Source organism: Bison bison, unplaced genomic scaffold (assembly GCF_000754665.1).
Source record: "Bison bison bison isolate TAMUID 2011002044 unplaced genomic scaffold, Bison_UMD1.0 scf7180017864420, whole genome shotgun sequence".
Classification (NCBI taxonomy): Eukaryota; Metazoa; Chordata; class Mammalia; order Artiodactyla; family Bovidae; genus Bison; species Bison bison.
Window position 1 is genome coordinate 131,484 of NW_011494985.1, and position 10,140 is coordinate 141,623.

General features: G+C 56.9%; 1 long non-coding RNA gene across 1 annotated transcript; it reads right to left on the reverse strand.

Annotated features, from left to right (window-relative positions):
- Positions 1–2,579: 2,579 nt before the first annotated feature.
- On the reverse strand, positions 2,580–5,095 carry LOC105002252. Its single transcript, XR_826930.1, has 4 exons — positions 4,967–5,095; positions 3,874–4,052; positions 3,337–3,481; positions 2,580–2,860 (listed from the first exon to the last, which is right to left on the reverse strand). It is a non-coding gene; the product is annotated as an uncharacterized LOC105002252 (long non-coding RNA).
- Positions 5,096–10,140: the final 5,045 nt, after the last annotated feature.

The following is a 10,140-nucleotide window of genomic DNA, read 5'->3' on the forward strand; positions in this document are numbered from 1 at the left end:
GGGGCCTCCGCCGTGAGTCTGGCCTACCCCTGCCGGGGCTCCAGGCGCAGGGCCGTGCTCTGTCCTCAGCCCCTCCCAGCACACCGGCCCTACCTGTCTTTCCTGCACCCTGGAGGCAGGCTGGCTCCCTGGCTCCTCGCCAGCACTCCCTGCGTGACCCAGGTTTGGGGACAGAAGGATGACAGAGACCCAGGAAGGGGTCCCAGGGGTGTGGGGAGCGTCCGAGCCCCCCCCCCGCCCCCGACTGCAGACCCAGCAGGGAGGTAGCCTGAGTCCAGGTGGCGGTAGGCGTGAGGCCTGGGGGCCTGTGCCGCCAGGGATGAAAGTGCCGCCCCAACCTGGACAGAGGCTGACATCTCGGGGAATGCAGTCAGTCCTTCCGAACACTGAGCACCGACTGCATGCCGTGCTGTGACCAGGTGACCAAGAAAGCACCCTGGCTCTGCTGGGGTTTACATCCTGGGTCTGTTTCTTGTGGCTTCTGTAACAAATGACCTTGAACCATGTGGCTCAAAGCAACAGAAACATCCTCTGTCCTGGTTCTGGAGACCAGAGGTCCGCGATCAAGGTGGCCGCAGGGCTGGTCTCCCTGCAGGGCTCGAGGGGAGGGTTCTTCCCGCCTCTTCCGGCTCTGGTGGCACCCGGTTTCCCTTGGCCTGTGGCCACGTCACCCCATCCCCTGCCTCTGTCCTCACAGGGTCATGCTCTTTCTGAGTTTCTGTATCCAACTCTCCTCCTTGCTTCTCCTTTAAGGACTCCGGCCACTGGATTAGAGACACCCTTTGTCCACTATGACCTCATCGATTCTTTGTTGTGTTCAGAGGAGTTCTTTGACATATAAAATTTATAAACATCAAAGTTGCACCGCTTGATGTTTTGGTATATGCATTCATTGTGAAAAGATGCCACAATCAAGTTAACCAATCCATCCCCTTGCGTGGTTGCCAGTGTGTGTGTGTGTGTGCGCGCGCGCGCGCATGTGGTGAATGAAAGTGAAGGTGGCTCAGTGGTGTCCGACTCTGCAGCCGCGTGGACTATACAGTCCATGGAATTCTCCAGGCCAGAATACTGGAGGGGGTAGCTTTTCTCTTCTCCAGGGGAGCCTCCCAACCCAGGGAGGGAACCCAGGTCTCCCACATCGCGGGCAGACTCTTTACCAGCTGAGCCACCAGCGAAGCCTACTGGAGTGGGTAGCCTATCCCTTCTCCAGTGGATCTTCCCGACCCAGGAATCGAACCGGGGTCTCCTGCATTGCAGGCGGATTCTTTACCAACTGAGCTATGAGGGAAGCCTGTGTGTGGTGAGAAGTCTTTTTGTTTTAAAGGCTTTTGTGATGTGGACCATTTTTAAAGTCTTGACTGAATTTGTTACAGTTATTGCTTCTGTTTTATGCTTAGGTGACCCCAACGAGGGGTCGATGGAATCTTCACCCCCTGTATTGGAAGTGTGGAGTTTTAACCACCGGAGCTCGAGGAAGTCCCAGAACTCTCTATTTAAGGTGTATCCTCACAGCAAGCTCACTCATACGATGCTGTGCTGTTACCCAGTCTCACCGCGCTGTCAGTTCCCAGAACTCCTGCGTCTCGCGTACCTGAAGCTTTGTAGCTCATCTTAACCAGATCACATCTGCAAGGACCATGTTTCCAAATCAGGTCGCCTGCATGTGTATGGGGGTTAGGTCTTCATTGTATCTCGGGTGGGACAAGGAGGGTTAGAGAGGGCTGAGGGGACCTACCCGCAGCAGAGGAGCAGTAGCCCTGCAGCCCTCAGACGGGAAGAGTTTGGGGGAGGTGCCCCTGAGGGGCACGTCTAGCCTGGCTGGATGTGGAGAGCGGGCAGGACAAGGTTCCGGAAGGGACAAGACGGGGCTGGCTGCTAAGCCAGGGTCGGTCATTCTCATCCACCCCCTGCACCTCCCAGTGGGAAGGTCTGTGGCAGGGGAGTGAGGTGACCCATTCGTGTTCCAGGAAGACCCCCCTCTGCTGGGGGTTCTGCCCTTGGATCCGTGCACAACATCTGGGGGGCGGGTGGGGTCTGTGAGTTTTGACTGGAAACATTACATCTTCATTTTCTTGAACCCCTGACTGAAAGTGAGTCTCTCCTTCCGCTGTGAATGGACACGGTGGCCTCAGGGCTGTGGGCACAGCCTCTGGGACTTGCTGATGGACAGAAGCCCAGCGTCCCCGGGTCCCCTGCGGCTGTCACAGGAGACTTGAGACCCCCTGTGCTCGTCCCGCCTCTGGGATAATGACAGTGGTCGCCCCATCGCTGGGTCTTCTTGTTGAATATTGTTATTTAACACCTTTGTGGCAAAGCACATAAGTTACCAGATTATGGGCTTGCTCTTTAAATATTTTGATAACTGTATTTCAACAAAGACAGCTTCCTTTGCAAGCCTATGAATTTTATTTTATGCATCTAAAAATGTTATTTTAATGTTGGAGAGGGTGTGGAGAAAAGGGAGCCCTCCTACACTGTTGGCGGGGATGTGAGTGGGTGAAGCTACTGTGGAAAACAGTACTGGGGCTCCTTAAAAACCAAAAACAGGGTTACCATATGACCCAGCCAGCTTACTCCTGGGCGTATATCCAGACGAAACTATAATTCAAAAACGTTCACACAGTCCTATGTTCACAGAAGCTCTGTTCACAATAGCCAAGACGTGGGAACAAGCCGAATGCCCGTCGACAGAGGAATGGATAAGAAGATGTGGTTCATAGACCACGGAGTACTAGTCGGCCGTAAAGAAGGATGAGACACTGCCACTCGCGGCAACGTGAGAGCCTGACCTGCAGATCACCACACGAAGTGCAGCAAGTCAGACAGACAAATATCATACGATATCGCGTGCGTGTAGAATCTGAAAAATAATACAACGGAATTATTCACAAAACAGACACAGACTCACAGAGGTAGAAAATAAACTTATGGTAGCCAAAGATGAAAGGAGGAGAATAGATTAGGAGTTTAACAGATACTGCTATATATAAGCAGAGAAACAACAAGCCTTCACTGTAAGCCCAGGGAACTACATGCAGCATCTTACACGAACATATCTGAAACATGTCATAAAAGATATGAAGCATAGCACAAACGTATCTTAAAACATATCACTGGAGAAGGAAATGGCAACCCCCTCCAGGATTCTTGCCTGGAGAATCCCATGGACAGAGGAGCCTGGCGGGCTACAGTCCATGGGGTCCCAAGAGTTGGACACGACTGAGCGACTAAACCACAGTACATATCATAAAAGATATGAAGCATATAAAGAATCTGAGGAAATATTAATCCCTTTGCTGTACACCTGAGACTGACACCGTGCGGTAAATCACCTACTTCAACGTGGACACTGATGTTCTGAGGAGGGGTCCCTGGGTTTCCAGGCGTCCAGGGGGTTCGTGGCACAAACACGGATGAGTCGCTGCAGGTCGGGTCGACCAGTCGGGGATGATCCGGTCGATGGGGCTGGCCCTGGTCTGGGCTGGAGAGAGACCGAGGACTGGAGGTTATGAAGTGGGGCAGAGGGTTAGGCTTCCGGCTTGAGTGATTGGTGGGGGGTGATGGCATGTACGAGGGGGGAAGGGGAAGAGGATTTGGGGGGAAATGGCACGTTTTTGGTTTGAGTATCTACTGTGGGCAAATCCCACTGGAGAAGCCAAGGGGCCCCGGTGTCACTAGACCTGAGATTAACAGCAGCTGGGCTGGAGTTGCCAATCCGGCGGGGTCCCTGTGCATGCTCGCTTGGGCCTCACGGTTACCCCGTGAGCATGTCACCCAGGTTTTATAGCTTCATTTTACAGATGACCTTTCCTAGGGAGGTGGGTTACAGAAAGGCATCTTTTTAAAAAATAATTTTGCTCATTTATTGTTTACTTTTGGCTGTTCTGGGTCCTCGTTGCTGGCGGTGGGGAGGCTCCTCTTCCTGTGGAGCGCCGGCTCTGGACGCAGGCTTCAGGGGCTGCTCTACAGCAGGCTCAGGGTTCTGGTGCACGCGGCTTAGTTGCTCCGGGGCATGGGGGATCTCCCCAGACCAGGGATCGAACCCATGTCTCCTGTATCGGCAGGTGCATTCTTATCCACCGTACCCCCAGGAAGCCCCAGAAAGTTATCTTAGCACTTAGGTGTCCCCATGGCACCCCTGGGAGGCTGCCTGTTCAGCACACAAATGCACAAGGACCCCTTCCTGTGGGGCCCACCCGAGCACACCTGTCTCTGAGATGTCTGGTGCCCGCCCGGCGCTGGACCTCGGCTGGGGGCACCCAAGGGCAAGAGCGGCCCTCGTTCTGGAGGAGCTGACGGCCTTTTGGCCTCAGGCTCTGTCTCTCTGCCCGTCTGTCTCTCTGTTTCCCACCTCCCCCCGTCTGCCCCCACCCCCACCCCCACCCCGAGGCAAACACGGTTTCGCAGCCTCCCACCTACACTCAAGTCCAGAGACACAAAGGCTGGGGGAGACACGCCGCGTCGGTCAAAACAAGATCAGAACCGAGCACGACATGTGATAGGAAAGAAAGAAATTCCTGTATTACAGATTCATTTCCAGTCACCCCAGCTGGCTCGGAAACTTTCAATACAATTTTTAGCCAAGCACCTGGGGTTTCGCGGCAGCCTGGGCTGACAGCGGGTGTGAGCCCTCGGCCCCCTCACTCGCCAGCAGCTAATTTTAGAATCCAAACAAACCAGAAAGCCCAAACCCTCCTCTCCTCTTTCTCCTGCACGCCCCCTTCTCTGCTCACCCCCTTCCCGGGCAGCAGCCGCGCAGTGGTTCCCCCTACGCCTGAGAGGCCCAGACTTCCTGCCAGCACAGTTCCGCCGGGGAGGGCAAGCCCGGACCCAGGGACCAGGCCCCCGGGTGCTCCTGGGGGCGGGGGGCTTTGTTGGTACCAGGGCCAGTGCAGGGGGTGAGGGGTGTGGGGTCAGCATGGGTGGGTGACCGGTGAGGGGACAAGACAGACGGAGGTAAACCCACCTGCATCTCGGCGACCCCTGTGACCTGGGCAGGGGAGAGGGGAGCCCTCTCTCTCTTCGGTGCTCCCCCACAAGCACTCCAGTCTTCCTGACTTTTGTCTGACCTTGACCCCTGCCCCTAAATTGGAGCCTGATGTCAGCTCCGGGTGAGTCCACAGCTGGAAGCCCCCGCCCCCCAGTCCTGAGGTTTCCCTTTCAAGTCTCAGATCCGCCCCTTCCCAAGCTGGGGGGGTGGCGGCAAGGCCCCTCCCAGCCTCAGGTTCCCCATCTGTTAAACGGGGTGATATTTCCTGTGGGCACAGATGGATGCCAGGTTTGGAAATGACGTAGGGGAAGGTGCCCAGTACACAGTAGGCGTGCTGGTCCCAGGGAGGCGCTCATTGGCTAGTTTGGAGGGTCTTTTTTTGAGATCGGAGGTCTAGGCCCCCCAAAGCGGCTATCCCCACCAGGCTTGGAGGTGGGCGCGAGCAGATAACTAAAGGGAGGTGATGGCGCATCGATGTGGGCGAAGGCCGGCCGGCGTGGCCGCGGCTCCCCAGCCCTGTTGTTGCCACTTCATCCATCAACAGAGCTCTGCTAACAAGAGGCCGGGGCTGTTGGGCTGGCCAACCACACCCCGACCCCAGCCTGTGGGGGCGGGACTTGGCCCTTTAGGAGAAGCCCACAGGGGTGGGGGCAGCTCCCTGGAGACCCCCACGAGCCTCGAGAGCAAAAGTGACCTCTGCCTTCAGTTTACATTAAAAAAAAAAAGATGCATAAAAATTCAACAACACGATTGGATCCAGAGAAAAGTCAGCTGTGAGCCAAGGGAGGGCCACGGAGGGGATCAGCCGTGTGCGGCTTACTGTCATCTCTGAGCTGCGTCTGTGAGCGGCCCACGTGGTAAATGATCTCTGGTGTATTTCCTGGATTATTGTTTTCTCCTCCAAAGCCTAAGGCCATGAGGAAAGCCGGAATTACAGAGTGGGCAGGGTCTTTGAGGGACCCCCACTTACGACCCCTCTCCAAATGGCAAGTCCCCCAACCCCGGCCTGCCGGTGCCCATGGCTGGTCAAAGCAGGGCGGACACCTGACTCAGGCTGGTCTAGACTCTGCAGGAACTTGGGAGTCACCCCGCTTGAATGATCAGAGGATGTGGCAAGCAGAGCTTGCTTCCTAGGTGGAACCAAGCAACGGGGCCTGAGTCCCAGCGGCCGCCCTTAGATGGATTGTGTTTCCCCGGTTGCCACGGTCCCCGCTGTTGCCTTACTCTGGCCCACATCACTCTTGTACATCCTTGCTTGCATGCATGCCAAGTCGTCTCAGTCACGTCCGACTCTTTGTGACCCCCTGGACTGTAGCCCGCCAGGCTCCTCTGTCCATGGGATTCTCCAGGCAAGAATACTGGAGTGGGCTGCCGTTTTCCTTCTCCAGGGGATCTTCCTGACCCAGGGATTGAACCCAGCTCTCCCACATTGCAGGCAGATCCTTCACTTCTAGCACCACCTGAGAAGCCCATCACATCCTGGCTGGACCCTGGAAAACTCTGATGGAATGCAACGACTTGCTTTCTCGTGTGTCCAATCCTGGCAGGCTGCCAGCCCCGGGGCGTTGGAGGCGAGGAGTGAATGAGACATGCGTGCTCCCTGCCCTTGAGCAGCTCACAGTCAAGAGGTCAAGACAGACGACAGAGTCATTCCAAAGGCGGGACGAAGAGGGTGACGGGGTGTAGAAGGGAGACGCCTCTCCCCGAGGTGGTTCGGTGACACCTGATGGATGAGTGGGAGCCGGTCAGGCAGAGGGCAAGGAAGTGCTCCAGAGAAGAGGAACAGTGTGTGAGGCCCCAGCATCCAGAGGAAACGCCAGAGGGCTGGCGTGGCTCGGTGTGGTATGTGTCGCGTGGGGGGGGTGTCCTCGTCGTCCCAGGAGAGACGAGGTCCACCTGGACCAGGATGGTGGCCGTGCGACACGGAAGAGGCCAGCCGATTTGGCAGGGAGTAGAGAGTTTAATCAACAAGGTGAAGTGACTGAGAACGTGGTGATGTGTGTGTGAGAGAGAGACAGAGACCGAAACAGAGAAGGGGAGCCAGGTGTCTGGCTGAGTGACCGAGGCAGGGGGAGGGTGGGGCGAAGGGGTCGATTCAGTTTGGGGCCTGTGTGGACGACTGTTTCGAGAGGATGGGGGCGGGGTCAGTGTGTGTCTCGTGGAGATGGACCTGGGTCCCAGCACCGAAGGCCACCCCTGAGCCCCTGGGAGCGCTCACAGCTCACAAAGCACACACACCCTTTTGCAGGCAAGAGCAGCACCAGACGTAAGGGTGTCGGGACTGCAGACTGTGGCCCCGGCTAGAGGGTGGTGTCGAGAGAGTCCCCCAGACGCCAGCGGCCCCTGCGGGTTGGGGGGGCTGGAATGGAGGGAGTTTGGGAGCAGAGAGCAGGGCTGTCAGCAGCGGAAGCCCCCCCCCGGGGAGGGCGGTGTGGCCCCGGGGGAGGGAAGCTGCCCCTGCAAACCCCTCCCTGGGAGCATGTCTTGCGGGGACTCTGGGTAGCGGGGTGCAGGGCACAGCTGTTCCTGGTGTCGTTGATGTGGGAGGCCGAGGAAATGACGGGTCCAAACAGGGACACTAGAGAGCTGTGAGTGTCCCCAGACACATGCTTCAGTAAAAAGGGGGAAAAAAAAATACAGCGAGCAGAGAACAGTGTGAATAATGTGTTCTGGGTCGTGGAACAGAGGGGGGCTAGGAACGGGTCCTTCTTGTCTGTGCGTGAGGACCGGGAACCTCAGACCCAAGAAGGTCGGTTTCCTGTGAGTAGGGGGGTGGGGACCGGCAGAGCTGAGAATTGTAAGAATGGCCTCTTACAATGTGTGGCTTCTGACCTCTGAATGCTTTATTAAAAACAGGTACAAAAATTCCAGACTAGAAACAAGGATGAACCACACGTCTTTCTCAAAGCCTCTCCCTTCTGAGGCTCCCAGTCCCTTGCAGGGGACGGTCCCCGTGACCCATGGCCGCTTCGGGCCGGGCTGGGAGATGTTCTGCACTTGCGGCCTCCTTGAAGCTGCTCATGGCCCCTTGAGGACGATGGAGTTTTTCTTGGGCTCTGTCTCCCCAGCAACACACAGCCTGGTGACTCCAGAAGGATCGGGCCTGGGTGAGGGGGTTGGGAGCCAAGACGGTGGGGGCGGGGCTGGGGGGCACTTCCTGTTGCTTTCGGTTTGGGTTCCTGGAGTTTGAAATTGAAACGGAAAGCTGGGGTTCAGTCTCAGCTGGAGCGGGGAAATCTGGTTTCTCTGGGGCCAGGCTTTCTCGAAGTTGCTGGAACCCCTGCAGAAGATTCTGGGTGAAAGAGGGGGTAGGGGCAGGGTGCCGGGAGCCGGGCCATCCCCTCAGTCAAGCAGCCTCAGCATCCTGGTTGACTCGGCGGGGCTAGCAGGGAGAGACCCCGGCAGCGGGCTAGGGAACTGGGGACACACGTACAGGAGGAGCGAGGCCCTCGGCGTTCAGGGCAGTGTGACGACACCGGAGCCCAGACACACGCCTCCTGCGTCCCCCTCTAGTGTCCCCAGATGGCGGCCTGGGGAGGCAGACACCCAGGGCCAGCCCAGGTGGCACTGCAGGGCAGAAGGCTGCCTCGGTCCCCAAGAGGAAGCCCACGTCTTCTTGATCCAACCGCTGGCCTGGCCCCAGTCCAGATACTGCCCTGGACGCCCACCACTTCCCCAGTCGCTGGAGGAGCAGAGCAGAAGCTCATTGAGGCCACCAGGGCCCCAGATGGGACCTCTGAACTGGAAGATCCAACCAGGGCCTGCAGGCAGCCAATCAGCCAGGCTTGGGCGGGGTTCCGGCTGTCAGCCGTGTGACCTTGGTCAAGTGACTTCACCTCTCTGAACCTCAATTTTCTTCTGTATAACATGGAGAAGAGTTTGGGGACAGTAAGCAAGAGAACGTTTATAAAGTGCTTGGCACAGTGCAGGAGCTCAAAAGTAGTTGTTAATATTCGCCCAACTCAAGAGCGATGGTTCTTAATTTGGCGAGGGGCTGGGGGGAAGGAATTACAGGACCCCTTAGGAATCTGAAGAAGCCTGGAATTCTCCCTAGAAAAGTGTGGGTGTACACAAGTAACACACTTGCCGGGTCTCTGAGCTGCACGGCTGGTGCCCTTGGAGGTGGACCAAGCATTCGCACTGGTGTTACCTGCCTAGCACAGGGCCCCTCCCAGAGGCTGGGGCTCGGGCTCGCTGGGTGGGCAGCAAGCCCCACTGTGTGGTTCTGTGCGGTTCAGCGCAGCCTTCCTGAGTCCTGGGATGGCTCCAAAGGGAACACTCCGTTTGCAGGTCCTGCTCTGATGATTTGAGCCGCAGCCAGGCTTCAGAGAGAGCTCAGTACAGCACCCCCACTGCCCAGACCCCCAGACCCCTCTCTCCTTCCCAGGCAGCTAGGGGAGCTGCCTGTTGCTAAGCTGTTGGCAGCTGACAAACGGGAGCCCGGAGCTTGAGCAGATGATGTCAGGGGTCTCCTTGGAAATCCTCATGGGGCCCAACTCCCCAGGGGACCAAACCCCAGCCTCGTCTGCTTTCACCCAGGGAGAGACCACAGGACTCACCCTTCTCTCCTCTCCTCCCATCCCAGCTCATTAACATACACACAACCCTGCAGCCGGTATCCCGGCGAAGATTACTTGGGGAAAAGACCCACTACAAATTCGCTCAGGTATTTCAAGCGTGGCCTGTCTTCACCCGCTTTGTCCATGTGCCCCCACATCCCCAATTATATGCAAGCTGCCGCTTTGATTATTCTGCACAAGCCTGAGAATTCTGCAGTTAAATAATATAAATAAATCAGCAGGCCTTTTACTCCGGGACTCTTTTCCAGTCACGTCTGTCCCCGTTGGCTCTAAGTACTTACGAGGAGGCAATGGTTTCTAAGTGGAAACACGATTGCCCGGGCTTGGGGAAAATTTACTGTTTCTCGTAGAGCTCTAACAAGATAGAAGGGGAAGACCCTCCAGCTCCCCGTCTCCTCGTGCGGCAGCTTATCTGGCCCTAGATAATCTCAGTGGGACCCCTGGAATCATGGCCTCTCCAAACCCGGCACATCCAACTTGGTTCTGGGGCTTGTTCTGGAGGAAGCATTGCCTGCTGGCTCTTGCTGTGTGTGTGTGGTGTGTGTGTGGGGTGTGTGTGTGTGTGTGTGT